General features: G+C 45.2%; 1 protein-coding gene across 4 annotated transcripts in view; it reads left to right on the plus strand.

The window, feature by feature from the left end:
- The first annotated feature begins 12,771 nt into the window (after positions 1-12,771).
- Positions 12,772-27,333, plus strand: part of ATP8B1 (ATPase phospholipid transporting 8B1) — a 124,091-nt gene continuing 109,529 nt past the window's right edge. For 3 of the 4 annotated variants that reach the window (XM_066353507.1, XM_066353506.1, XM_066353509.1), the window contains exon 1: positions 13,214-13,665. The gene's annotated coding sequence lies outside the window, so the exon portion shown is untranslated. Of the gene's footprint in view, positions 12,795-13,213; positions 13,666-27,333 lie in introns of those variants that run through there. The other variant, XM_066353508.1, reaches the window with a different exon arrangement.

A 27,333-nucleotide genomic window follows, 5' to 3' on the forward strand; every position in this document is an offset into this window, starting at 1 on the left:
CCACAGTGGTTTTTTATTTCTTTCGTAGAGGATTAGGGTTCCACGGAGAGCGGCTGGGGAGGAGGGGAGAAGAGGAGGGCTCTACCAGTGTGGGGTCAGGTTTCGTAGGGCCTGAACTTTCTACTATTGGTGGAAGGGTAGGCTCTTAAAAAAAACGACAAAATTAAAAATACAAAATTAGGCACAGGGCCTTGAAGGCACTCTCTCAGGTTTAAGTGTCATTTGCTTCATGGTAAACCTGCCTTTGGGTCCCAACATTGATGCTTTATACCTGATACACCTGCCTTAAAATGTTGCAGTTAAAAAAACAACAACTTTGCATGGTTTGGAAATCATTGCTCAGCACCCGCTGTCACTCAGCATTGCTTTGAACTAGCCAGCGCAGCCAACATAATCACCTGCCAGCATTTCATTGTCAACATTTTGAGGAGTTAAATGATTTGAAGTGAGTCATAGGACATGTGCTTGCAGTTAAGTATAGGACTTAAGTGCTGGGACTCAGGGAAGCACAGTGACCTCCAAAGCACAAATGGAATTTGAATAATTCCTGCTCGGGGGTCACAAAATCAGATGTCATAGATTGTTTAGATTTTAACACATGTGGATTTAAAAATGGCTTTCAGCCCTGGCTAAGTAGCTCAGTTGGGTAAAGCATTGTCCTGATACACCAAGGTTGCAGGTTCAATCCCTGGTCAGGGCACATACAATCAAACAATGGATGCATAAATAAGTGGAACAACAAATTGGTGTTTCTCTCTCTCTCTCTCTCTCTCTCTTTCCCCCTTCCTCACTCTCTGAAAACATCAATAAATAAAAACTAAAAATAGATAAATGAAAATAAAAATGGCTTTCAGATGAATCATAGCTTAAAAAGCCAAACATTTTATGGTGTGTGTTATAAATCCTGGCATTCATTTCCGTTAGTGGGTCTGAGAAGGAGAGTCAGCCTGCATTCTCAATGCATGGGACTGTGAGAAAAAACCTTGGGAATGTCCCCATCCTAAGGAAAGAGGGAGATTGGGGCAATAAGCTTTATGCACTATCAGATTCTTCTTAATCGAGAGACAAAGCTGCCCACGTGTGACATGGGTTTTATCGATTACCTCTACCCCTTGTCCTTACGGAATTGTTCTTGGATTCTAAAAATACTGTAAGATATTGGAGAGCACCCGTCAGTGCTCTGGGCCCTACTGAGACTATCACAGGACCCCCTTCCCTCTGTAATTATATTTCTCTTTCTCTCCCACAGCCCCAGGACTGCAGTCCTTGCTCTCAGACACCCGGGACCTGGGGGTGGCGGTGCCTGATGGAAGACAGTGGCTCTTGGCGGATGCGGCACACATGGAGCCTGGTGACAGCAAGGAGGTACTGGCCCAGGGGCAGGGGGCCCTGCTCTCCGCTCTGTCTGTGAGCTTGCTCTGGAGCCGGCCTCTGGGGACAGCGGCCTCTGGGGACTGCCTGACGTATTTGAGGAATCTGTGGAACTCTGTACCAGCAGGGGAGGGGGAAGCATCAGAGAGATGATCTTTCTGTCACTTCGGATTCCGATTCCACAGGATGAGTCAAATCCTGTTCCAAAGACACATGAGAGGAAACATTGGCCCCCAAAGAGCACAGGTCCTGTACTAATCAGAAGACAGTGCACCATCACAGTGCCTTTCAGAAAGCCATCCGGGGACTCCCAGGAGCAGAACTGAAGGCATTCTCAGGAGGAGGACGAAGGGAAGCCCTGCTGACAGCAACCCCTCCACCCTGAAACTGGACAGAAGCTTACAGTAGAGGATGCCTCAAAGAAAAGAAAGCCAAACTGATCAGTTATGTCTGACGATCCCGAGAGAAGCTTGGTAGTTATGTGAGAAATCTGGGGACTGAGAGAATGGTTGGAACATGGTATGTGGGGGGGAGGGGGAGGCAATTATTAAATCCAAACCAAAAGCCATCTGAGCCTGACCTGTGGTAGCACATTGGATAGAAGATAGATCTGGAATGTTGAGGTCACCAGTTCGAAACTCTGGGCTGGCCCAGTCAAGGCACATATGAGAAGCAACTGCTATGAGTTGATACTTTCTGTTCCTCCCCAACTCTTTCTCTCTCTCTCTCTCTCTCTCTCTCTTTCTCTTCTCTCTAAAATCAATTAAAAAATAAAATTTAATTCAAAAGTCATCTGAGCAAAGAAACAGAACCATAGCGTACCACGTGGCTCAGCTGCATACAATATTCCCATGGTCAGAATATTGTACCCACTGACTGTGATATAACTGTAAATGGAAGTCTAATTACGATGGGAGAACATAGAAAGGGGAGAGTGCGTGTATACACAGGTGTGCTGGGAGCGGGATGCATCAGAGTTAAGTAGTCTTCACCCATAACATATATATATGTGCTACACACACACACACACACACACACACACACACACACACACACATTTTACTTTCACCAAAATAAAGAATGACATTAAAAACTTATACAGGGCCCTGGCCGGTTGGCTCAGTGGTAGAGCGTCGGCCTGGCGTGCAGGAGTCCCAGGTTCAATTCCCGGCCAGGGCACACAGGAGAAGCACTCATCTGCTTCTCCACCCCTCCCCTTCTCCTTCCTCTCTGTCTCTCTCTTCCCCTTCTGCAACCAGGGCTCCATTGGAGCAAAGATGGCCTGGGCACTGGGAATGGCTCTGTGGCCTCTGCCTCAGGCGCTAGAGTGGCTCTGGTTGCAGCAGAGCAGCACCCCAGATGGGCAGAGCATCGCCCCCTGGTGGGCATGCCAGGTGGATCCCGGTCGGGCGCATGCGGGAGTCTGTCTGACTGCCTCCCCGTTTCCAGCTTTGGAAAGATACAAAAAAAAACAACCCAAAACAAAAACAAAAAACTTATACAGAACACAGTAAAAAAATTAGCTATATTTATAAAAAAAAAATTAGTCTCCCTTCATAGAGATAAGTTTTAGCAATTTCTTGTGTCTCTTTCCAGTTTATTTTATATAAATATAAAACACATATTTATTATTTATGTTGTACAAATGGAGACAACCTATAAACATCACACACATATTTACATACACACACACACTCTTCTGTACTTTGCCTTTCCATGTAATGATATATTGTAGAGATGTTCCAAACAACAACATAACTAGATCTCCATAATTTTTTTTAAACGGCGATTATTATCCCATTGTGTGGGCGTAAGTTGTTAGTGGATATGGAAGCCACCTCTGGTCTTTTGTAGTGAGAAACAGGCTGCATTGACTATTTCTGCACATTGACCTTTGTGTAAGCAGTTAAATATATCTCTAGGATAGATTCTTAGACATGAATTTTTGGAGTAGGAGGTATACATGTTTAAAACTTGCTATATGTTTTCTGAATTTTCTTCCAAAGAACTTGTACATTTTGCATACTCACCAGCAGCATGTGAATGCATACTAACACTGCCAATGCAGAATAATACCAGGCTTTTTCCCTTTGACAAAGTGATAAATGAAAAATTGTTTCTCAATTTTTTTTTTGCATTTAATTTGCTTTTCTTTTTGGAGAGATAACCACTCATGCTGGCTATCTCTCCCTCTATCTATAATATATATTTTAGCATATACACATACTGTTTATGTCACACAAATAGAGACATTCTGTAAACACATGTTTTGTTTACACACACCTACTTTTTGGCAGTTTAGGAAAATTAAAAAGGCGGTCTTATCCACAGCATAGACTGCTATAACTTTATGAAAGAATTCAAATGCCACTTAAATTTTTTTGATTTATTTTATTTTTTTAAGAGAGAGAGAGAGACATTGATTTGTTGTTCCTCTTGTTCGCACATTCACTGGTAGATTTTTGCATGTGCCCTGACCGGGGATCAAACCCACAACCTTGGCATATGCGCATGGTGCTCCACCCAACTGAACCACCCAGCCAGGGCTCAAACACTGTTCTTTCTATTGGTCTGGTGATAGCAACAAAGCCTTAGATGTGCCCTAGTTCTAATGAAGAAAAAACTTCTGTTGTGTGGAGGACACACTGTTCCTGGAATGAAGTAAAGAAAGTCAAATCACAACCCATAAAATAAAAGGAACCAGAGAAATAAAATGTTTAGAAGCCCTAAACATATTGGTGGGTTGTGATTGATCAGATATTTCTGGAACAATAGCAAATGATTAAGTAAATCATCATCGGAAGAAAATACTATACAACTATGAAGAATATGACTGTGTAGACCAGTGGTTGGCAAACTCATTAGTCAACAGAGCCAAATATCAACAGTACAACGATTGAAATTTCTTTTGAGAGCCAAATTTTTTAAACTTAAACTATATATATACAGGCAGGTACATTCCTTATTGAGGTAGTGCCTGCATGTGGTATTTTGTGGAAGAGCCACGCTCAAGGGGCCAAAGAGCTGCATGTGGCTTGCGAGCCGTGGTTTGCCAACCACTGGACAGACCATCCATTTGTTCTATAGCAATTTATTGGGCAGATAAAATATATTATGCTCACTTTGTTAAAGATGGCACTGCCCATGTGGAAGCCCATCACCCAGGTGATAATATTAGTTGCCCTTTGTTGGTCAAATAAGTTTATAAATATGATATATATGTTTGCTCGCTTATAGTTTGTATTGAGTGTGGGGGACAGGCTGTAAGCAGGTCAGGTCGTTATAGCCTAAGGCTTAGTTTTTTTGTTTTTTTGTGTTTTTTTTTAACAAAGTAGATCTTGCTCTTAAGAGCTCTGAATTTACTTATTTATTTATTTTTAAATATTTTATTGATTAATTTTTAGAGAGAGAGAGGGAGAGAGAAGGGGGAGGAGCAGGAAGCATCAACTTCCATATGTGCCTTGACCAGGCAAGCCCAGGGTTTCAAACCGGCAACCTCAGTGTTCCAGGTCGACACTTTATCCCACTGCGCCACCACAGGTCAGGTTAAGACTAAGCTTTTCCCCACACCCTTGACTGATTGCATGATGTGGGGTGATGCACTCTCATGAGGAATCCCATTATGCTTCAGATAAGTAACTTTGTATCAGAGACTTCCTTATTTGTATATTGGATTAAAGGTTTTGATTTCTACACTATAAAACGGGGGCAGACCAGGAGCTTGCTCTCTCTCAGTTCCTGAGATTAGCATAGAGAGGAGAGAAGAGTGATTATCTTCTAGGAGGAGCCCATGCTGTAGGAGAGCAAAGGGAGGCCACGTGAAGGAGGCCAGGAGAAGCAGCCAAGATGGCAGAATGCTGAAGGAGAAGCCAGTTTGTGCAGAGAGAAGGAGATGGGGAACAGAGGTGAATAAGTCTGGTGAGCTAGAAACCTTTGATTCTAGGAAATTCAGATAAGTCAGTAGCTTTGTGAGCACTGAATGAGTGGGTTTTGGAGCTCAGTGTGTGATTTTACTTGCCCGCCGGGTGTAAGCTAAGATTAAAAGTAATGACCCACCAGTTATTGGCTCCATTGTTTCATTACCGTCTGTCCGAATCTAATGCAAACCTGCATGGGCCAGGCAGCTGTGATGGTGGCCATGGCTACAGGCTTTACACCCTTCTTGCTTGGGATGGGCGTGATTATGTTAATATGTGTTTGGGGAGGGCTTTTGCGCCAAAAGGTTTTAAAAGGAAGAGAGATCACCTTGTTCTGGGGGAAGAGTGATTACATTCTAGGAGGAACCCATGCTGTAGGACAGCAGAGTAAAGCCACGTGGAGGAGAGGAGAAGCAGCCAAGATGGTGGAGTGCTGAAGGAGAAGCCTTGTGCAGAGAGAAGGAGATGGGGAACAGAGGTGAATGAGACTGGTGAGGTAGAAACCTTTGATTCTAGGAAACTCAGATAAGTCAGTGGCTTTGGGAACCTTGAATGGAAAGGGAAGTGTTTTCCCACTGTGTGTATTTCTTGCTCGCCGGGTGCAAGCTAGGATTACAGCTAATGGCCCACCAGTTCTTGGCTCTGTTGTTTCATTATTGTCTGTCCGAATCAAATGTGAACTTGCATGGGCCAGGCGGCTGTGATGGTGGCTGTGGCTACTGGCCTTACAGAATTAATAGGTACTTAGGGTACCAGGGAAAAAGAAACCAAGAATAACACCCCTTCTTGGGTCTCAAGGGGTTCACAGTAAGGAAGAAAGCATCACCCCAACCAATAAGCTTCAAGGACATTTTATATTTTAGTCCAAGCATTCAGAGAGATTTTGTAAGGCAGTGGTCCCCAACCCCTGGGCTGCGGACCAGTACTGGTCCTTGGGCCATTTGGTACCGGTCCACAGAGAAAGAATAAATAACTTACATTATTTCTGTTTTATTTATATTTAAGTCTGAACAATGTTTTATTTTTAAAAAATGAACAGATTCCCTCTGTTACATCCATCTAAGACTCACTCTTGACGCTTGTCTCGGTCACGTGATACATTTATCCGTCCCACCCTAAAGGCTGGTCTGTGAAAATATTTTCTGACATTAAACCGGTCCATGGCCCAAAAAACATTGGGGACCACTGTTGTAAGGGACACCCTTGTAACTGTATGACTTGTACTGTTACTGTAATGTACTTCATTCCCTGCATTGGAATGCCTGTGGTGTAGACAGCAATACATGCCAAAGGAGTAGAATGTTAGCCAAATAAGTTTGTAAAAATACAATTTTTATACTTTTTTTAAAATTTTTTAAAATTTATTTACTTTTTTAGATTTTATTTATTCATTTTTATTAGACAGAGAGGGGAGAGAGAGAGAGAACAGGGGGAGGAGCAGGAAGCATCAACTCCCATATGTGCCTTGACCAGGCAAGCCCAGGGTTTTGAACCGGCGACCTCAGCATTCCAGGTCGACACTTTATCCACTGCGCCACCACAGGTAAGGCCGATTTTTATACTTATATGTGATTTGCAATGAGGACCAGGCAACACGATCTAAAAGTGGTCAGTGAAATTGCAAATTACCTCCCTTCCTGCTTAGAAAGGGCTATTATTTTGCTAATGGAGAGGTTTTCATACTAGAAAGTTTTAAAGGAAGAATGCAGGGGGAAGGGAGCCAGCAGGGGTGAACTGCTTCCTATAGTTCTCTGAAAAGTTGCATGAGACAACTTGCTACACAGAGAAAGGAATATAGAACTTATTTGAAAAGCCCCTTCCTCTCCCATTTTCTTTAAAGTTCTTAAGACCTTAATGGGCCATTTCCAATGCTTATTCTCTGACCTCACCTAAACCCCCTCCCATCCTGGAGTCATGTGATTGACATGTACCCTAGACAAAGAGATCATGAGCCCCTTGCATGCAAACCCGTGTTCTGTATATAAGATATAAGAAATCTAACTTCGGAGAGCATGCGTTTGACTTGTCTCTTCAGGAAGTCACGCTGCTCCGCCAGGTAATTAAATCCTACTTCCTTCATCAAGTTGTCTGGGCATTTTTGACCTCTGATTCCTGCAATAAAAGTGCACTGTGCAAAGAGACCAGGAAACAGTTCAAATGCAATGAAATAAAGGCTTCCCTAGCCATTAGGTACAAAATGCTATGATACCACTGTCTGGTGGAGAGTCGGGCAAGGCTTACCTAGAGGAAGTCACTTTGGAGCTGGAAGTCCGGGAAATGAGGACGGCATTTCTTTTTCTTTTTTAAAAGTTTTTATTTATTGGTTTTAGTGAGAGAGGAAGAGAGAGACAGGAACATTGATCTGTTCCTGGATGTGCCCTGACCTGGGATCAAACCAGCAACCTCAGTCCTTCCAGAGGATGCTCTAACCCAGGGGTCCCCAAACTATGGCCTGGCCCACAGGCTGCATGCGGCCCCCTGAGGCCATTTATCCGCCCCCTGCTGCACTTCCGGAAGGGGAACCTCTTTCATTGGTGGTCAGTGAGAGGAGCATAGTTACCATTGAAATACCGGTCAGTTTGTTGATTTAAATTTACTTGTTCTTTATTTTAAATATTGTATTTGTTCCCATTTTGTTTTTTACTTTAAAATAAGATATGTGCAGTGTGCATAGGGATTTGTTCATAGTTTTTTTATAGTCTGGCCCTCCAACGGTCTGAGGGACAGTGAACTGGCCCTTGTGTAAAAAGTTTGGGGACCCCTGTTCTAACCAATGGAGCTATCTGGTCAGGGCAAGGACAACATTTCAAACAGAGGGAATATCAAATACTATTCAGATTCTGTGAACTGCAAACAGCTTGGACTGGGGGAGCTTAGGTGCCTGTTGTGGGGGATGCGGGATAAAGTTGGGAAGGTAATCGTGTTTTCGTAACGCAGTGGTAAATATTGAAAATAGAGCACACAGTAATGCACACAAACTTTTTCCAGCTACATGAAAACATGGCTATATATACTAACAAGGATCACAGATAGTTGGGAAATTTACTAACTAAATGCCTAAATTAATTACATAAATTAACTGGTGTTATATTGTCAATACAAGTTCAGTGTATTGGTCATTACATTCCCTTACAGATAGAAGGTTGTAGAAAAGAAATTGGAGACTAATCCTATACATACTCATGAGTATGAAAGAAAGAGAAGTGAACTTTAATAATGTGCCAGGTGTAATATCTCCCCTAACTTCTCGTGCATATTAAGCCAAAATAACTGAGAGAGTTGATTATCTGATGCTTAATGTTTCTCTTACAAGCCAATTTTTAAGTTTAAAGTGTTGGTCAGAATAAAAGAAGTCACTAAGTAATAAAGGCAGTGGAAAGCATGTAAGTCAGAAGGAATTTGGAAAATTATTTGTGCAGAGACAGAATATATCATTTGCATCTATTTTAAATACCACTTAAAAGAAAGTGAGGTGGCCGAGTTGAAGCTTCTAATTTTTCGTATTGCAAAGACATGCTTATATAAGAGATAACTTCCTATCAACTCTAAAATTCTGGAGCAGATCTAGACAATGACTGTGAAGAATTCTTCCTCCAAGTGAGTTCACCTTGACTGCCAGGCAGGGGAGACAATACACCTCGGGAGGCACCACTACCTTTCCGTTGGCATTGAATGCTTTAGCTTAAATGACCACTGAGCTTAACAAAGAACTGAAGACAGCAGTATCACCTCCCTTTAACCATATCTTTATCCCTTAACTCTTACCTTATAGAAAATGATAGGAAGTGAATTTTCAGTACAATCGAGCTAGTTCTCTCGCGACCTCCCCAGCCTTCCCACGCACCTCAGGGGAATGCTCAGGAGTGTTGCTGAGAAAAGGGAGGGGGAAGCAGTTGGAGGAAATTACAAACTACAGAAGCTGAAGAGAAATGACTGTTTCTGTAAAATTTAATGATTTCCTCCAGCAGCTTGCAAGGTAAAGGTGAATGGGAGTAGCTCCTAAACAGAACCAGAGCAATGGCACCTGAAAGTGCCAAGTATCGTGGAGCTGGTGGCATCGGGGCTGGTGCCAGGACAAAGCAGCCATCACTCAAGTGACTCATGTGTGACACATCTCAACATCAATCTTTGTTGCATGCATGAGACACTTTCAGTGATTGACCTGACAAGGCACCCTGAAATCTGGCTGAGTGCTTTCAGAGAGGACAAGGGTCAGGAACTCCAGGTAAGCTACTTCCTTTATCAGCAACATCGGCTGACACGCTCTGAGAGTCTCTTCCCAACGACCAAAAAAGTGCTGAGGTTAGGGGAACTCACCAGGACAAGGTGTGAACATGCTCTTTTCTGGTGGGTTCCAGGTGAGATGGGATTTCAAAGAATTTCTCTCACCCAGGATGTAACCCCTTTACCTTCTTGCAAATCTTCCTAAAATGCAACACTTTGTGAAGTGTACCCTGGCCACATTATTCAAAATTGCAACTCATTCTCCCACGCCTAATGTCTTTTTTTTATTCATTTTAGAGAGGAGAGGGAGAGACAGAGAGAGAGAAGGGGGGGAGGAGCTGGAAGCATCAACTCCCATATGTGCCCTGACCAGGCAAGCCCAGGGTTTTGAACCGGTGACCTCAGCACTTCCAGGTCGATGCTTCATCCCACTGCGCCACCACAGGTCAGGCCACGCCTAATGTCTTAACCTTGCTCTATTGTTCTTATTTTTTGGTCTACAAGTCTTGAGTGTACAGGTTGATGCACTCTTATATATGTATACCCACACATAACCACCACCCAGATCAAGACAGAGAACTCTGACAGCACCCAGAAGGCTCCCACAGTGGCCTCTCCTAACTCAGTCCTATTCTATTTTTTTCCAAAACATTTGTCACCTTTTAAGAAAGAATTCCCCTGATGGGTTCAGTGATATATCCAAGCAAGTAGAACAGTGACTAGCATATAGTAGGCATTCAATAAAAAATTGTTAAGTGAATGAATCTTTGAAACAATACCCATTGTATCCCTTTGTCCATACTCCCCCTTCCATGTGGCCTGCAAGAGAAGCAAGCCAGCGTGAAGTCTGGTGTCTACACAGCGGTGTTAAATGCAGTGGTAGGAATGGCATTTATCAAATCTGGGCATGGCTGTTGATTGGATATGCTTTAGTGCTGTGTCCTTTCTAGGCAATGTTTCCCTGGACAGATTGAGCACTTGCTGGTTGATCTACATAAATGAAGGGATCCTTCCTTTAGTCTTGAGTCATCATTTGATTCCTAGGTTTACAGAGCCCCCCTCAGTGGCCTCCCTTCTGACTCTGCAGTTTCTACTAATGCCATCACCCAGCCTATGACCTTGGCTCACCATCCATGCTTCCGTCTGCCAGTCAGTTGTGTGCTGTGGCCACTCTGCATCTTGGCCATTTCTCCTGGGGTGTCCCTGTAAGCACTTCTGCCTTTTCACTTCCCCTGTTAACGCCTTCAGGCCCACCTAATGTTGCTGTATGAGCCTCCCAAGTGATACGCCCATCTTCAGTCTTACCTTCTTCCAAACTACCACCATTACTTTTCCTAAAATACAACCCTGGCTGTGTCACTGCTGTGGTTATAAACTTTCAATGGTTTGCAGGTACTGCCAAAAGCAAGCCCAAACTCCACTAGTCTTTTTTATTTTTTTTACAGAGACAGCAAGAGTCAGAGAGAGGGATAGATAGGGACAGACAGACAGGAACGGAGAGAGATGAGAAGCATCAATCATTAGTTTTTCATTGCAACACCTTAGTTGTTCAATGATTGCTTTCTCATATGTGCCTCGACTGCAGGCCTTCAGCAGACTGAGTAACCCCTTGCTTGAGCCAGCGACCTTGGGTCCAAGCTGGTGAGCCTTGCTCAAGGCAGATGAGCCCGTACTCAAGCTGGCGACCTTGGGGTCTCAAACCTGGGTCTTCTGCATCCCAGTTGGATGCTCTATCCACTGTGCCACCACCTGGTCAGGCTTCTTCACTAGTCTTTTTTTTTTTTTTTTTTTTTTTTCATTTTTCTGAAGCTGGAAACAGGGAGAGACAGTCAGACAGACTCCCGCATGCGCCCGACCGGGATCCACCCGGCACGCCCACCATGGGGCGACGCTCTGCCCACCAGGGGGCGATGCTCTGCCCATCCTGGGCATCACCATGTTGCCACCAGAGCCACTCTAGCGCCTGAGGCAGAGGCCACAGAGCCATCCCCAGCGCCCGGGCCATCTTTGCTCCAATGGAGCCTTGGCTGCGGGAGGGGAAGAGAGAGACAGAGAGGAAAGCGCGGCAGAGGGGTGGAAAAGCAAATGGGCACTTCTCCTGTGTGCCCTGGCCGGGAATCGAACCCGGGTCCTCTGCACGCTAGGCCGACGCTCTACCGCTGAGCCAACCGGCCAGGGCTTTACTAGTCTTATATAGTACTATTGCACTGCCAGCCAGCTGGTCTACCCCACTATCCCTAAACAGGCCCTGTTTTCAGGCCTCTGTATCTTTCCTCTGTTGTTGGGTTCAGAAAACGAGCACTGGAAGCACCCATGTCAGATCATCTGGTCCAGGCTCATTTTACAGGGGAGTAAACTGGGTCCCAGAGAAATTAAATGATGAGCACTATCTAGTCCAAGGGTAGGCAACCTTTTTATACCTACCGCCCATTTTTGTATCTCTGTTAGTAGTAAAATTTTCTAACCGCCCACTGGTTCTACAGTAATGGTGATTTATAAAGTAGGGAAGTAACTTTACTTTATAAAATTTATAAAGCATAGTTACAGCAAGTGAAAGCATATAATAATAATTACTTACCAAGTACTTTATGTCGGATTTTTGCTGTTTGGCAGAGTCAATCTTTACAAAACAACTTACTATAGTTAAATCTATCTTTTTATTTATACTTTGGTTGCTCCGCTACCGCCCACCATGAAAGCTGGAATGCCCACTAGTGGGCGGTAGGGACCAGGTTGACTACCACTGATTCTAGTCGAAGCTCAAGTGTGACTAAGAAAAAAAGAAACGCGGGGCAGTCTAGGATTTAACTATGTCAGTCTAATCTTTTATAAACCTGGTGGACTACTCTTTGAATACCCTCTCCGTGCAACTCTGACCCCTAAGAGTGTGGATTTTGAGTCCCCTCTCAAGCATAGCCTCTCCTATGAAGTGTCCTGTCAGTCCCCAGTTTCGAGTCTAAACCCTCAGGCCAATGCCCTGAGCCTCTCTGACCGGTAGGTAACTAGAGTCCTAGCTCCTTCACTACATTTTAATCAAACCCGGACTCGCTGACTTTCCTTCATTCTTATCTCCCGGACTTGTCTGCTGCAGGTGAGTAGCAAAATTCTGCTGAAAGTGGAGCTTCTGGTATAAGGAGCACAGTGTGCTGTCTCCTGCCAGGAAGGTGCGGCTCACATGGCCAGATACCGGCCATCAACCATGCGAGCAAGTCCAAAATTTCCAACTGCGCCGCGCCATTCACATGCCGCACCTTGGCTCCTGTCGACCCCCAAACTGTAAAGGTGAGAGAGTATGGTCTCAGCAGAAAGCCTGCTCGCTGCGGTTACAGGATACGTTTCTGGAAGTCTTTTGGCAACATCTATTTCCCCACCCTCCGCGCGTCGAACCGCCACGCGCATTCGGTGACCTGTCCCGGAACGTGACCTGGCATCAAGCAAGTACAGCTCCCCTTACTGAGGTATCTCAGGTCCCGGGCGAGCCTCGACCCCGACAGCTTTCCGGGCTGGCGCGGTCAACGACCCCGGGCGGCGGCCAGGCCAGCCCAGGGCAGCAGGAAAGTGACGCGGGGCTGGTGGGGCGGGGTGGCGCGCGCGGCCCCCAGGGAGGCGGGAGTATCTGGGGAGCCGAGAACGGCAGTCGCTGCCAGGTCTCCGCCACCGCCGGGGCGCCCACCTGCCGACCCGGGGCATCGAGGGCGCAGGGCTGGACCTGGGTCGCGTCTGTCAGTCCAAGGACTGGCCGTCTAGCCTCTCTCCGACTCCGAGAGGGACAAAGGGAGGGCCGACGGCTGGGCCCGCCCTCAGCCCCTGCTGTGCGCGGTGGCCGGGGCTGCCGCAGGGAGACGGGAGGCACCGTCCCGGAGCGGAGAAACCAGTTTGGCCGGTCCCGGGGAGCGGAGAGAAAAGGGCGGCCGCAGAGGGAGGGCGCGCGGACGCGGGGCGGGCAGAGGCGAGAAGCCATTGGCGAGCCGCGGGAGCCGGAGGAGCCGCCGCCAACTGGACGAGCTTCCCCGGCCTCGGGCCAGCCCCCGTGCGCCATGAAGCGCTAGCGCGGCGGCCGGAGCTGGGGCCGGGCGGGCGGCCAGGTGCGCAGCGACAGCGCAGAGCGGCGCGCACCCGACGGATGCCCTAGCCGGGGCCCGGCGAGCGCCAGGTAAGCCGAGACGCGGCGCCGGGGGCCTCCGACCCCTACCCCACCCCACAGGCCCCGCAGGTCTTAAGACTGTCCCGGGGCCGGCCGGCTCTGGGGATCCGGGATGAGGTGGCAGCAGCTGTCCGCGCCCTCTGCTCCTAAGTCCTCACGGGTGGGACTTGGGTGGGGGTGTGGGAGCCTTCGCGGGGAGTCACAACTGGCCGAGCAGGCAGCACTGTGGAGAGGTCCATGGGGTTTTCACCTGCCGGGAGACAGGGAACTCGCGGGAGCTGTTGGGTTCTTTGCTCATTTGTAACACACATGTCTGCGGTTTAAGCTCCGAGGGTCAAGCTTGGCGGGACTTGCCGGTTTTGGAGACGTGCCGCTGGCTTCCCTAAAGTGTCTGCCGCCCCTCTGGAAGTCTCCCGCGGCCGGGTTCTGCTGGAGCCCCTTTTGGGAACGGATGCCAACACGTCCGAAAAGACCTTAGGGCCAAAAGTACCTAGCTGCACCTGCCGGGACGCATGGTGAGATCGCTGCCACCGCGCCTGTTGCGTGACCAGGCACCCACCGGACATCTTCCGTGCGCCTTTACGCAGGTTGGGAGATGATGGGGGAAAAGGTCACTTTTTTCCGGTGGTAGTAGGTGGTATCCGCTAGCTCCCACGGCCCTGCTGCTACATCCCATCTCCTTCTGTTCCCAGTTTGGTGCCCGGTGCTGTCACCTTGTTTTAGGTGTGCGGAGAGGCAACTTGTTGGGGCGGGCGGTATTGCAGAGAATGACGAGTATTTTAACTTCTCACCTACCCACTCTTCCCCAAGTGAAAAAAAGCTTGACTTGTCGGCGCAACTTATCCCAGGGGGGTGTGCGCGCCTGGTCCCCCGGTAGTGGGGAGGAGGAAGCCTCGGTATGCTGATCTGAGACAACTAGAGAGGTAGGAGGAGGGTGCGAAGCGGGTTGACATGAGCAAGTAAGGGGCCCTGGCCCACATTTCTACCCAGTGAGCGTCTATGAATCCCACCCGACCCATTTGGCCCGCCCGCGCTGCCCCCGCGCGCTCCAAGTCCTTGGGTAGCCCAGGAGGCCGCCGAGTTCGCCTCCCGGAAACCGCCCGCCCTATGGGCTTGAGAAGAGAGTCTCTCCTATCTTCCTGCTTCCATTGCTTTTACATTTGTCTCCACTCCTTGAGAACTAAGGACACAAAGCGGGCAAAGTACTTAACCACCACCCGCCACACAGTACTTTTAGGAACAAAAACTAGAAAATGATGTGTGATAAATTCTGCAGTGATAGTGAATACAAGCGCATAATAGAAGAGGAAACAACACGAGATGAAGTAGAAGTTCTCCTTTTCGTTCTTGCAGGAGTATATTGGTGTTAGACTTACAATGCCATTCATTAACTTGGGGCCTATTGTTGCAGGCCTTATTAAAATCCATTATAAATGTGTAAAAGATGATTAATGGTTATTAGATGATTACTGTCTGGGGAGAAGCGGGCCTGCCTGCAATTACCCCCTCTGAATTCTCCTAATGGTTTTCACTGTGTAGTGGAGGCTTCTTTTAACTTTAGGTAAGAAACCTTGTTGCCCAGGTTCCAGTGGCTGGTGCTTCCGTAATTCTTAGTGATTCTTTGTGTCTGTTATTGAGGGGACAAACAAGACTCATGAGGCTCAGTACTAGTGAGCACAAATGCCATCTATGTGGGAGCAGCTCTGGCTACTTTCAAGCTTTCCTTCTGGTTTTTATTTTTATTTATTTAAAATCTATTGATTTTACAGAAGGGGAGGGGCGCAAGAGGAGTATCAACTCATAGTTGCTTCAGTTTAGTTGTTCATTGCTTGCTTTTTGCTTGCCATATGTGCCTTGACTGGGCAAGCCCAGGGTTTCGAACTGGCGACCTTAGCCTTCCAGGTGGTTGCCCTATCCACTGAGCCACCACAAGCCACACTTCTTACTGGTTTTTATTTTAAGGAAAATGCCTTCAAGTGTGTACTTATTACTTGTTAGTTACTGATAGAAGTAGGAGTTAGTTTTTTCAATTGCAGCTTTAAAATAATGATTTGGTTAAAAAAAAAAATGGCTTAACAGAAAGAAGACTGGGCCCTGGCCAGGAGGTAGTTCAGTTAGTTGGAGCGTCATCCTGTCATGCTGAGGTTGCGGGTTCCATTCCCGGTCAGGGCACATACAAGAGTCTACCAATGAGTGCCTGAATGGGTGGAGCAGCGGATCCATGTTTCTCTCTCTTAAAAAAATCAATTAAAAAAAAGAAGAAGAAGAAGCCTACAGCTGTAAGGCAAGTTCAGGATTAGTTCCCTGTTTCAGCTGGATCTCAGGCTCTTGATCTTGGCCCTAATGCCACTGACCGGATCTGGCTGTAGGATATTTTTGTCCTGGTCTCTCTGCAATCCTCCTTTCCTTCCTTTCTTTCCTTTTTTTTTCTCCCTTTCTTTTCAAGCAAGGAGTAGTGAAAAACAATAGATTTAGATTCCCATAGAATAGATTTTTTGTGTTTTTTTTTTATTTTTACTGACTTTAACTTATATTTAATTTTTTAAATTTATTTTTATTTATTGACTTCTATTTAAAAAAAATTTTAACAGAATTTTGTGTGTGTGTGTGTGTGTGTGTGTGTGTGTGACAGAGACAGAGATAGTTAAAGAGAGGGACAGATAGGGACAGACAGGAAGGGAGAGAGATAAGAAGCATCAATTCTTTGTTGTGGCACCTTAGTTGTTCATTGATTACTTTCTCATATATGCCTTGACCGTGGGGCTATAGCAGACCGAATGACCCCTTGCTCAAGCCAGTGACCTTGGGTTCAAGCTTTGCTCAAAGCAGATGAGCCCACGCTCAAGCTGGCAACCTTGGGGTCTCGAACCTGGGTCCTCCACATCCCAGTCCGACACTCTATCCACTGGTTAGGCTATTTTTAAAATTTATTTATTGATTATTTTTTTTTTTTTTTTGAGAGAGAGAGAGAGAGGAAGGGGGAGAGAGACAGACAGACAGAAACATCGACCTGTTCCTGTATGTGCCCTGACTGGGGACCAAATGGCAATCTCTGCGCATTGGGACGATGCTCTAACCAATAAGCCAGGGCTTATTATATTAATTTACTTTTAAAATTGTATAACCTCAGTTGAATTCCTAGATTTTCTGTACTTCACTTTACTCTTTATCTGGGGTAAAAAAAGATATCCACTTACTTGGGTTACTTGGGTTATTGAGAGAATTAAAGAAGAGAAAATGTGCAAGTCCCCTAGTGTATGGTAGGGATTCAAATGTTGTTTACTTATTTTCCTTATTAAACATATATTTTTAAAATTAGTATGATCACAGGTATTTGGTGTATTTTTAATAGTTTATTTTGCTTTGTTAGTCTGAATTCCATCTTGTTTCTCATAAATAACTCTCAGGGAATCAAGGTGATCCTTCTAATTCACTCCAGAGAGATTTTCATCTCCTAGTTGCCTTTGCTCTTCAGTTCTGATTGTTGTAAAAGAATCCTATGCTCTTACGAATGCAGAGGAACTTGCTTTTTAGGGACCAGAACAAGTTTTATGGGGTTTATTCATAACCCATTTCTCTGAAGAGGAGATGATAAGGTTTCTTCAGCTCTTAATTTTAGAATTTGCTTTTATATTTGCTTCTAGATTCATCTCCTGGGAAGTTTTTAATCTGGTGTATTTAGGTATCTTGTGAATTTTCAGGCCTGCTTGTTGGCACTATTCAATTAGATTAATTATATTTATGCCTCTGTAGGTGTTATGTTACTTATTAAGAATTGATGAGAAGCATCAATTCTTTGTTGTGGCACCTTAGTTGTTCATTGATTACTTTCTCATATATGCCTTGACCGTGGGGCTATAGCAGACCGAGTGACCCCTTACTCGAGCCAGTGACCTTGGGTTCAAGCCTTGCTCAAAGCAGATGAGCCCACGCTCAAGCTGGCAACCTTGGGGTCTTGAACCTGGGTCCTCCATGTCCCAGTGGAGGACCCAGGTTTAAATAATTTATTATTTAAAATAAATAAATAAATAAATAAGTAAAAATTAATTTGGTGCCCTAGGAGTTTTAATGATTCAAAAGAGATAGCTTATTCTTTTTGATTCTGTCAATCGAGTTACTCTTGAATCACCATCCTTGTGCCTAGTGACAAATAATTCCTAGTCTAACATCTTGCAGTCCTGTGTCACTGAAGACCTGGCATTATGAGGAGTAGTCTAGAAAGCGCGTGCACGCACACACACACACACACACACACACACTAGCCTTGTTTCTCATTTTTATTCTTAGAAGACAAAAAATATTTTTAAATTTAATTATTAATTTTAGAGACAGAGGAAGTGGGGAGAGAAAGAGAGGCAGAGAGAAATACAGAAACATTGTTCTCTTCCTGTATGTGCCAGGACCAGGGATCCAACCCACAACCTCTGCACATCAGGACCGAGCTGTCCGGCCAGGGTGACAAAGAAACTTTTATTACCTGGTCATTTAGGAACATATAAGTACTGTTTCTAATACTTCTAAAATGCACTGCACCTTTAAATAAACTGTTGCCAAAACCATGCCCAGTGGGAAGTAGTATGAGAACTGGTCCAGGCGCGCACTGAGCCCATAGGCAGCAGTGAGTAGAGGTGGGTCAGGAACTCGGGATCCTTCGAGGGAGCTGGCGCACCCAATCCTTACCACTGCCTAGCTGTAAAACCTGGGGCAAGTCGCTTAATCCCTCCCTCTGGCTTCAGTTTCCTTATTTGTAAAATGGGACAACAGCAGTTACTGCCTCACATGGTTGTAAGATGAATTCCAAATGGAAAAACAAAAACCAAAAAACCCAAAAAGGCTTAGCACAAAGCTCAACAAAGAGTACTCACTACTGGGGTGTTGTTGATATCGCTCAACAAATATGTATTTATTGCTCAGCTAGGAACTGCCTTCTACACTGCGTAGGAACCAGGACTCCCTCGCTTAGTATTTATTTAGCAAACGAAGGTACCTGTTTGCACCAGGCACTGTTGTCACCCTGGCCTAGGGGCGAGCTTCTAAACTAAGAAACCCAGGGCTCAAGTTCTGGATCACGGGAGTTTGATGGCTCCGAAGGACCCGAGTTGTTAATGAGCTAGGGACAAGCCCACTCAGTCACAGCCCTGTGGGTCCCTGGCTGCTGTCACCTGGTATTTCTCCTCCTGCACAGTGGACGCCCGTGGGAACTACTGAGTACTGCTGTGTCTCCTTTGTCCCCACTCTACGTCTGTCTTTCCTCTCCCTCCACCCCCATACTCCTGTTTAAAAAAACAAAAAGTATTATTCACTGTTCAAAATTCAGAAATTTTTAAAACTTAAATCTTTTTTTTAAGGATCTGTGTTCTCCATGTGGTTTCTTAGTGGTGATGCCTGCTAGGTGTTGCTAATGACAGAGACCCTTGGTATAATTCCATTTATTCAGTCATTAGTTGTTTGTTTGTTTTTGACAGAGAGAGAGAGACAGACAGACAGACAGGAAGGAAGAGAGATGAGAAGCGTCAATTCTTCATTGTAGCACCTTAGTTGTTCATTGATTGCTTTTTTTTTTTTTTTCATTTTTCTAAAGCTGGAAACAGGGAGAGACAGTCAGACAGACTCCCGCATGCGCCCGACCGGGATCCACCCGGCACGCCCACCAGGGGTGAGGCTCTGCCCACCAGGGGGCGATGCTCTGCCCATCCTGGGCGTCACCATGTTGCCACCAGAGCCACTCTAGTGCCTGAGGCAGAGGCCACAGAGCCATCCCCAGCGCCCGGGCCATCTTTGCTCCAATGGAGCCTTGGCTGCGGGAGGGGAAGAGAGAGACAGAGAGGAAAGCGCGGTGGAGGGGTGGAGAAGCAAATGTGATTGCTTTCTTAATATGTGACTTGATTGGGGGCTCCAGCAGACTGAGTGGCCCCTTGCTCAAGCCAGTGACCTTGGGCTTCAAGCCAATGACCTTTGGGCTCAAGCCAGGGACCATGGGGTCATGTCTGTGATCCCATGCTCGAACTGGATGAGCCCGTGCTCAAGCTGGTGACCTTGGGGTTGCAAACCTGGGTCCTCCATATCCCAGTCCAATGCTCTATCCACTGCACCACTGCCTGGTCAGGCCACTCAGTCATTAGCTTTTAGAATGGCTTGAGCATCTTCTCCAGGCTTTACACTGGTGGTTAGCTCCTGCTCATGGAAGCCTGTGAGGTTTTCAGAGGGTCTGACTTGTGTGTTCTTGTTCTTCATTGGTAGAAAAGTAGATCAGACATTGTCTCTTCCTGCCCTGGACCTGTCTCTCTGTGCAGGGAGAGATGGCTGCCTTAGACCCTGGAAGAGGGCCCAGGCCACTTCTAGGTCTGGAGCTCTGTTTTATGGCCACTCGCCAAGTCTAGTGAACTATGTAATAAGGGAGAGCTGAGCCTGGAAGCTGTGGAGCATCAGGGCGGGAAGCCCACTGACTCCTGGGGGCACAGAAGTCACTCTTGCTCAGCAGTGCCAACTGCCTGCCCCCGGTGGGACTGAGAAGCCTGGCACTTCGGCATTGAGTGCATACCTAGCCTGACCTTTGGTTGGGAGGTTGGTCTTTATTTACAGGGCTGTTATTTATGGCTTTGTCTCTTGGCCGAGTGGCTTTTGTTCCCCAACATTGAGGTTTGTTTGACTCAGTGCAGGCAGAGTAAAATCAGTTTTCTAACCTTTACTCGTGTTGAGTTGAGTGGGAATATCCTCACTGGAACTTCTTAGGCACCCAGCAATATCCTCACAGTCTCTGGCTGGCTGTTCTTGCTGTCTGGGGAAGCATGACTTATAAAATGTGATGTGACCTGTGCACAAATCCTTACGCTGTCTTCTCGGGACGCAGTGAACTACTGATGCCATTCTCTGAGATCTGCCTATGACTGGTGGATCCAGAAAAAACGGCTTCATATTCTTTATCAGAAAATAGAGAACTATTTGACATGGGTTGTTTAAAATGAGGAAATGGATGGGCCAGATTTTGTATATTTCTTGCTGGAAAATATTGGCCCTACCTTCATATTGGAAACAAACATGAGGGCCTCTAACCTCTAGAATCCGTGATAAAACAAGGAAAATAGTATGTGGGTTTTTATCAGACTGAAGAAATTGTAAAAATTAAGTGAAACTCTATACTCTGTTTTTGGAACCAGAACAACTTTGGGAGGAGAGGCATTTCTTTGTGATCTCACTTTAGTACAGAAGTTTATTTTATGGGAATTGTGTTAATTGTGGTAAAAAAATGTTTATGAAATATACCATTTTAGCCACTTTAAACTGAATTAAATGGCATTCAGCACATTCACAAAATCATGCAATTTTTGCCTCTGTCCATCTCTAGAACTTTCAGTCATCCCAAATGGAAATTCTGGGTCCATTCAGCTCTCTATGTTCTCCTCCCCCATAGCCCCTGGTAACCTCTATTATATTTGTTTCTATGAATTTGGCTTTTCTAAGGTGTAAGTGGAATCACCCAGTATTTGTCCTTGTGACCGACTCACTTCACTCAGCATGTCCTCCAGATTCATCCACGTCATAGCACATGGCAGAATTCCTTCCACTCTTCAAGGCTGAGGGACATCCCGTTGCATGTGTATGGTACACTTGGTTTATCTGTTCATTTGTCGATGGGTTGTGCCTTCCATCTGGCTGTTGTGAGTGGTGCTGCTGCGAACATGGGCGTATGAGGTAGTTTTTGTGATCCCGTTCGGTTTTGTGAGATTTATCTTTCACAGAAAGCAGTAAAGATGAGCAGGGACATGTAGTATTCCATATCACATCTCAAAACATGTTGGAGAGAAGAACTCGGGAAACTGCGGGAGGGTGGTTGTGTTGAAGATGCGTGTAGAGCAGCCACGCGCTTCTCCGTGTCACCTCCAGCTAGCTGCTCTACTGAAGCTGGTGGTGCCTCGGCATTCCGTCACTTAACTGGCCATGATGGGGCTGACACTGCTCTGTGCCAGCGTGGGCACAGAAGCTCGGGATACCTGGCTCCATGATCTGGAGACCACAGCTGCCTTCTAAGGAGGACGTTCTGTAGTGGAGAAAAAAATCCGTAACTTTCCTTCCAAAATAACATGGGTTAAATAAATAAATGCATGAATACATAAATAAACAAATGTTTTGGTGGAGGGAGGGTCAGAATGTGAGGAAAAGTGATATTTAAATGTTTGAAAAAGCAAATATTTAGAAGTCAGATTGTTTTCTAACTTAAGATAGAACCCACATTCTTCAAAACCAGCTTTAAGGTGAAAGATCAGTTATTGATCAGCTGTTGCATCTGTGTAAGACTATGCTTACATGTAGAGCAGGATAAAAACCCAAAGCCTCTTATTCTTCTTTGTTTTTTAGTGAGTGGGGTGGGAGAACAGACAGAGGAGGGGATAGAGATGAGAAGCAGCAACTCATACTTGTGGCACCTTAGTTGTTCATTTGATTGCTTTCTCATATGTGCCTTGACTGGGGGGCTCCAGCAGACTGAGTGACCCCTTGTTCAAGCCAGAGACCTTGGTCTCAAGCTAATGAGCCTGCATTCAAGCCTGTGACCTCAGAGTCAGAAGCCTTTCTATTATGATTATTTCTCAATCTATATTAAAGACATCTTCATCTATATTTTCTAGAGAACAATAGACTCTCATATGAGCTTATGCTCACACTGTGCCCTGAAAATTAGCCAAAATAAGGATTTGCATGTTTGATTTAATGTTGTTTTTTTTTTTTAATTTATTGATTGGAGAGAAAGAGAAGAGGGAGAGAACAAGAGAAACATTGATTTGTTGTTTTACTTATTTACATATTCATTGGTTGATTTTTTTATCATAGCATTTTATTTTATTTTATTAGTTTTTAATGATAGCATTTATTTAAAAACTTTTATTTATTGATTTTTAGAGAGAGAAATAGGGAAAGAGAGAGAGAGAATATACTACTTATTCATGCCATCATTGGTGATTCTTGTATGTGCCCTGACCAGGGATTGAACCCACAGCATTATATATGAGGACAATGTACTAACCAAGTGCACTACCCAGCCAAGGTGCATGTTTAATTTTAGCAGGTTTTTTTTTTTTAAGGAAAAAATTTAAATCTTCAAACTAAGCCCAAATGCCACCATCCTTGGGTATCATTCCACCTTTCTATCCTGTGCTAGTCATACCCACGAGAAAGATTTTGGGGCTAACGTGGCTAATCTCTCAGCTTTGATACTTTGTCTAGCTCAACTTGATTAAAATCATTTAATTTTTTTTCTATCAATCTTAGGTCCTCCCCCATGCCCCCAATTCCATAGAAAAAACATGGTGAGAATTCCAGTGTGTATTTGGGATTACTTGGACCGACACTCTTTCTAAAGCTGAAGAAAGTTTGCACAGGCCCTGAACTCTTAGTTAACTGTCAGGTCATGTCATGAGTTCTAGCTTGAATGGCCAAAGAAATAAGCCCGTGGCTTCTCCTAGGGAACTTCCCATCCCCTCAATCATTCCTCATGGGGGACTCTCTCGTCCATAGCCTTACAAAGACTAAAACAAACAGGCTTCACTTACCTAGCCAGCTCCACAGCCAACAGACGCACATAAAGCACAGGCCCCCATGAGAGTGGGGAAGGAGCCTGTCCTCAGGGAGCTCACATTCTAGAGAGGGAGCGACAGAGACAGAGATTGTAGGGATGCTTGGAGATTGCTGCGTCAGGGCAGACTGGCGAAAGCCGAACCAGGTAAAGGGAAGGGGGGATGCTAAGGAAGCAGGATGCAATTGTAGAGCAGAGGAGGGCGTAGCTGAGCAGACTTGGCCTGGAAGAGGGTGAGTCATGAAGAGCTAAGGGAAGGGTAGCCCTAGCACAGGGGATAGAGGTCTAGGTACAGGGGCTCTAACAGGGGGGTGCCTGGCCCCTCTACTGAAGTTGGATGCTGTTCCTCATACTGGGGAGCTGGGAGGAGAGGGGAAAGAAAGGACAAGACAGAAAGGTAGGGGACCCCACGCGCAGGGCTTCCTCTGTGCGTAAGGACTTTGGTTTTGACTTTATGGAAGATGGGATGGGGCAGGGGTCAGTGCGGGATATTGCCCATTGGAGCAGCATGATCTGTCATCTGACTTGCATTATCAAAGGGTCATTCTGGTTGCCAGGTGGAGTCAGGCAAGGGAGGACTCCCAACTAGGGAGACCATTTAGGAAAGAGGAGCCAAAGATAACTTTCTCTGCAGAGCCTGGATTACAGACAGGAATCTGGGTTTCCAAGTGCTGTAATTCCAATGGGCAGTGTTCAGATCACTTAAAATAGGTTATAAGGAGGCTCTGCAGAAATACGCATATTCCTAGCAGGCTTTGTTGCAGAGAACTTTACTGTGTTTATCATCAGAGCATGTCTTCCTACTTTGGTGGAGGAGAGAGGTAGTTTTTTTTTTTAATGTTTGTTTTATTGATTTTAGAGGAAGGGAGAGAATGTGAGAGAGAGAGACAGATGTTCCTGGGCCCTGACTGAGGATCAAACCGGCAACCTCTGTGCTTTAGGACTATCCTCTAAACCGAGGTATCCGGCCTGAGCAAGGGGTAGTGTTTAAAAAGAGAAAGAGACGATGTGCATGAAGCAGCAGCCTTTCTTGCACTGGATGGAAGATGGCCCGGCAGGTGCCGGCAGCACCCCCTGCAAACTCTCAGGCCTCAAACACAGGCAGGCCACCCCCGCCCCCAATGCGCGTGTCATCTCTAAAAAACAGCTTTACGGAGATAGAATTCATATTTCATACAACTCACCTTTTTAAAGAGTACAATTCCGTGATTTCCAGTATAGTTACAGACTCAGACAGCCATCACCAGAATCTGTTTTAGAAAATTTTTATCACCCCCCAAAAAGATATCCTGTCCCATTTAGCCATCACTCCTGAGCTCCCGGCAGCTCTCGCCTCCTTTCTAACTGTGGATCGGCCCGTCCTGGACACTTTATATACATGAAATCCTACTGTATGTGCTCTTTGTGTTTGACTTACTTAACATAATGTTTTCAAGATTCAGCCACACTGTAGCATTAATCATTACAATTTCAGCACACATGCTGCCTAAGCAGGCACTGGTGGAGCACTGATCAATGCCTACTTGTATTGCTAACTATGCATGCCATTTATGCATGTAACGCATTCTGGAAGAGACCCAGGAATTGGAACTGTGTGCCAGTCACAAATCGACTGACTTTCATGTTATAAAGGGAATTGGTGGTGCCCAGAGAGCTAGATGTGTGCATGCATGCGTGTGTGCAGATGCATTAATTTGTTCTCTTTCCCAGGTGAATGCAAAGTACGTGGAATTTGCCAGTGAACATAGACCAGTGGCTTTCCGGTGGCCTAATGATTTCTTTCATTTAATGATTCAACAGTTATTAATTAAATACCGATTACATGCCAGGCCGTGTCAGGGACTGGTGATTAATACAGGAATAAACAAAACAGACATGGTCCTCCCTGCTGTGAAGTTTACAGGGTTGTTGGGGTTTAGGTGACAGGAGTAGATAGTAAACAAAATATCGAACAAAAGAAATATGAAACAAGCTGATGTTAGAGTCACGATCTATGAAAAGCACTTGGAAAATAAGACATTACTAAGATAATAATGAGAGCCTACTTTAAAATGGCCAGAGAGGAACCCAGATGGCCTTTGAGGGGTGAAGAGATAAAATGTGTAGCCATAGATAGTCTTTAATCTGAAAAAGGAAGGACATTCTGACCCATGTTACACTCCCAGGGTGAGGGCTGTTCTCAGGCCTTCACCCCAGGGAGCTGATGGTTGGAGAAACAGAACAAGTGATCCTGAAATAGATTAGCAAATAAAAATATAGGACACATAGTTAAATTTGAATCTGAGATAAAGGAATTATTTTTTTAACATCAAGTCTGTTTCATGCAATATGTGGGACATGCACTAAAATTTATTTATTGTTTATCTAAAAATTCAAACTTACCTGTGTGTCGTGTATTTATTTCATTTGGCAACACTACCTGGAAGTGAACTTTTGGAACGTAGAGCTGTTTGTAATTTGAGGACTACCTGTGTTTTTGAGTTCCATTTGACAACTGGATTGTCCAGGCACTTTTTGACATTTGGTGGTGGGGGTGGAAGGGGGATTGATTTTCCTAGTCTCTCAAAATGGCTGGGTTGTGTTAGTCTCCCAGTCTATAATGAATATTTGTGATTTGTAGTAAACAGCAGCCTGGTATTGGGGAACAGGCTCTGGGTTCAGAGGATGTCAGAGCTGGCCCATTCATTCTCCAGATTTTTTACCTTGGCTGATAACAATGCTTGATGTTGTTATACCACTTCATATATTTAAAATATTCTCATTTGGGCCCTGACTGGGTAGCTTAGTTGGTTGAGCATTGTCCTGATATGCCAAGGTTGTGGGTTTGATCCCTAGTCAGGAGACATAGAAGAATCAACCAGTGAATGCATAAATAAGTGGAACAATGAATTGATGTTTCTCTCTCTCTCTCTCTCTCTGTCCTACCTCTTGGAAAAAATTAAAAAAAAAAAAAGCCTTTCCATTTGGGAGCTGTTAAGACAGATATCCCCACGGAACAGGTGAGAAACCCAAGGGAAGCAGGATTTGGATGGGTAGGCAGTAGCCAGGGGTGGGAAGACTCGTTCCAAATTTCACTTCTGTGATCATTGGTTCATTTCTTAAGCTCTGACTTCTTTGTGCTTCAAATCAAGGCCGTGATGTTTTATCCTTCTACCTGCTGACCAGGTGCTACTTCCTCTTGGGAAGTGTCTGATCTTTCAGCCTTACCCATCTCCCTCTTTCCCTCCTTCCCTCTTCTCCTCCTTCCCTCCTTCCCTCCTTCCCTCCTTCCCTTCCTCTACTTCTCTTGCAGGTCAAAGTGAGGGGCTGTCCTGCCTCCCTTATGGGGCCTCTCTGTCCAACCCAAGGCTTTTTGTGGTCTCATTGGCCATAAGATTCCAATTTTTAAAAAAATATTTTATTTATTCATTTGAGAGAGAGAGAGAGAGAGAGAGAGAGAGAGAGAGAAGGGGGAGGAGCAGGAAGCATCAACTCCCATATGTGCCTTGACCAGGCAAGCCCAGGGTTTTGAACCGGTGCCCTCAGTGTTCCAGGTTGGTGCTCCATCCTCTGTGCCACCACAGGTCAGGCAAGATTCCAATTTTAAATGCACATCCTGTAAATGTCAAGCATATCAGGTTCAGAAGTCAATGAAACTTAGTCTTTTCTGATGGCAGATAAGTACAATAGGTTGTTTTGATCATTTCATGTTTACTTTTATAAAGTATTTTTACGTCTATAAAATGGATACTACAGGTCCCTTTCACAGGTTTATAAAATTTCAAATGAGGCCTTTTAATTTCAACTTTTTTTTACTTTTTATTGCAAGTTTTTTTTTAAAAAATTTATTGATTTTTAGAGAAAGAGAAAGAGAGAGATAAAAAAAATCGACTTGTTTTTCTACTTATTTATGCATTCATTGGCTGATTAAACCTGCAACCTTGGCGTATTGGGACGATGCTCTAACCAACTGAGTTACCCGGCCAGGACTCAAATGGGGTCTTTTCATTTTAAAGGTTCTCCCCCCCCATTTGGAGAGATTTTAAGTCTCTAGAAAAATACAACCAACATTGTGTAGTTGACCACTGAGATTTGACAAAATTTGGAGCATGTTTAAACAATAAGACTCC

The sequence above is a fragment of the Saccopteryx leptura genome, chromosome 11, assembly GCF_036850995.1.
Source record: "Saccopteryx leptura isolate mSacLep1 chromosome 11, mSacLep1_pri_phased_curated, whole genome shotgun sequence".
In the NCBI taxonomy this organism is placed as follows: Eukaryota; Metazoa; Chordata; class Mammalia; order Chiroptera; family Emballonuridae; genus Saccopteryx; species Saccopteryx leptura.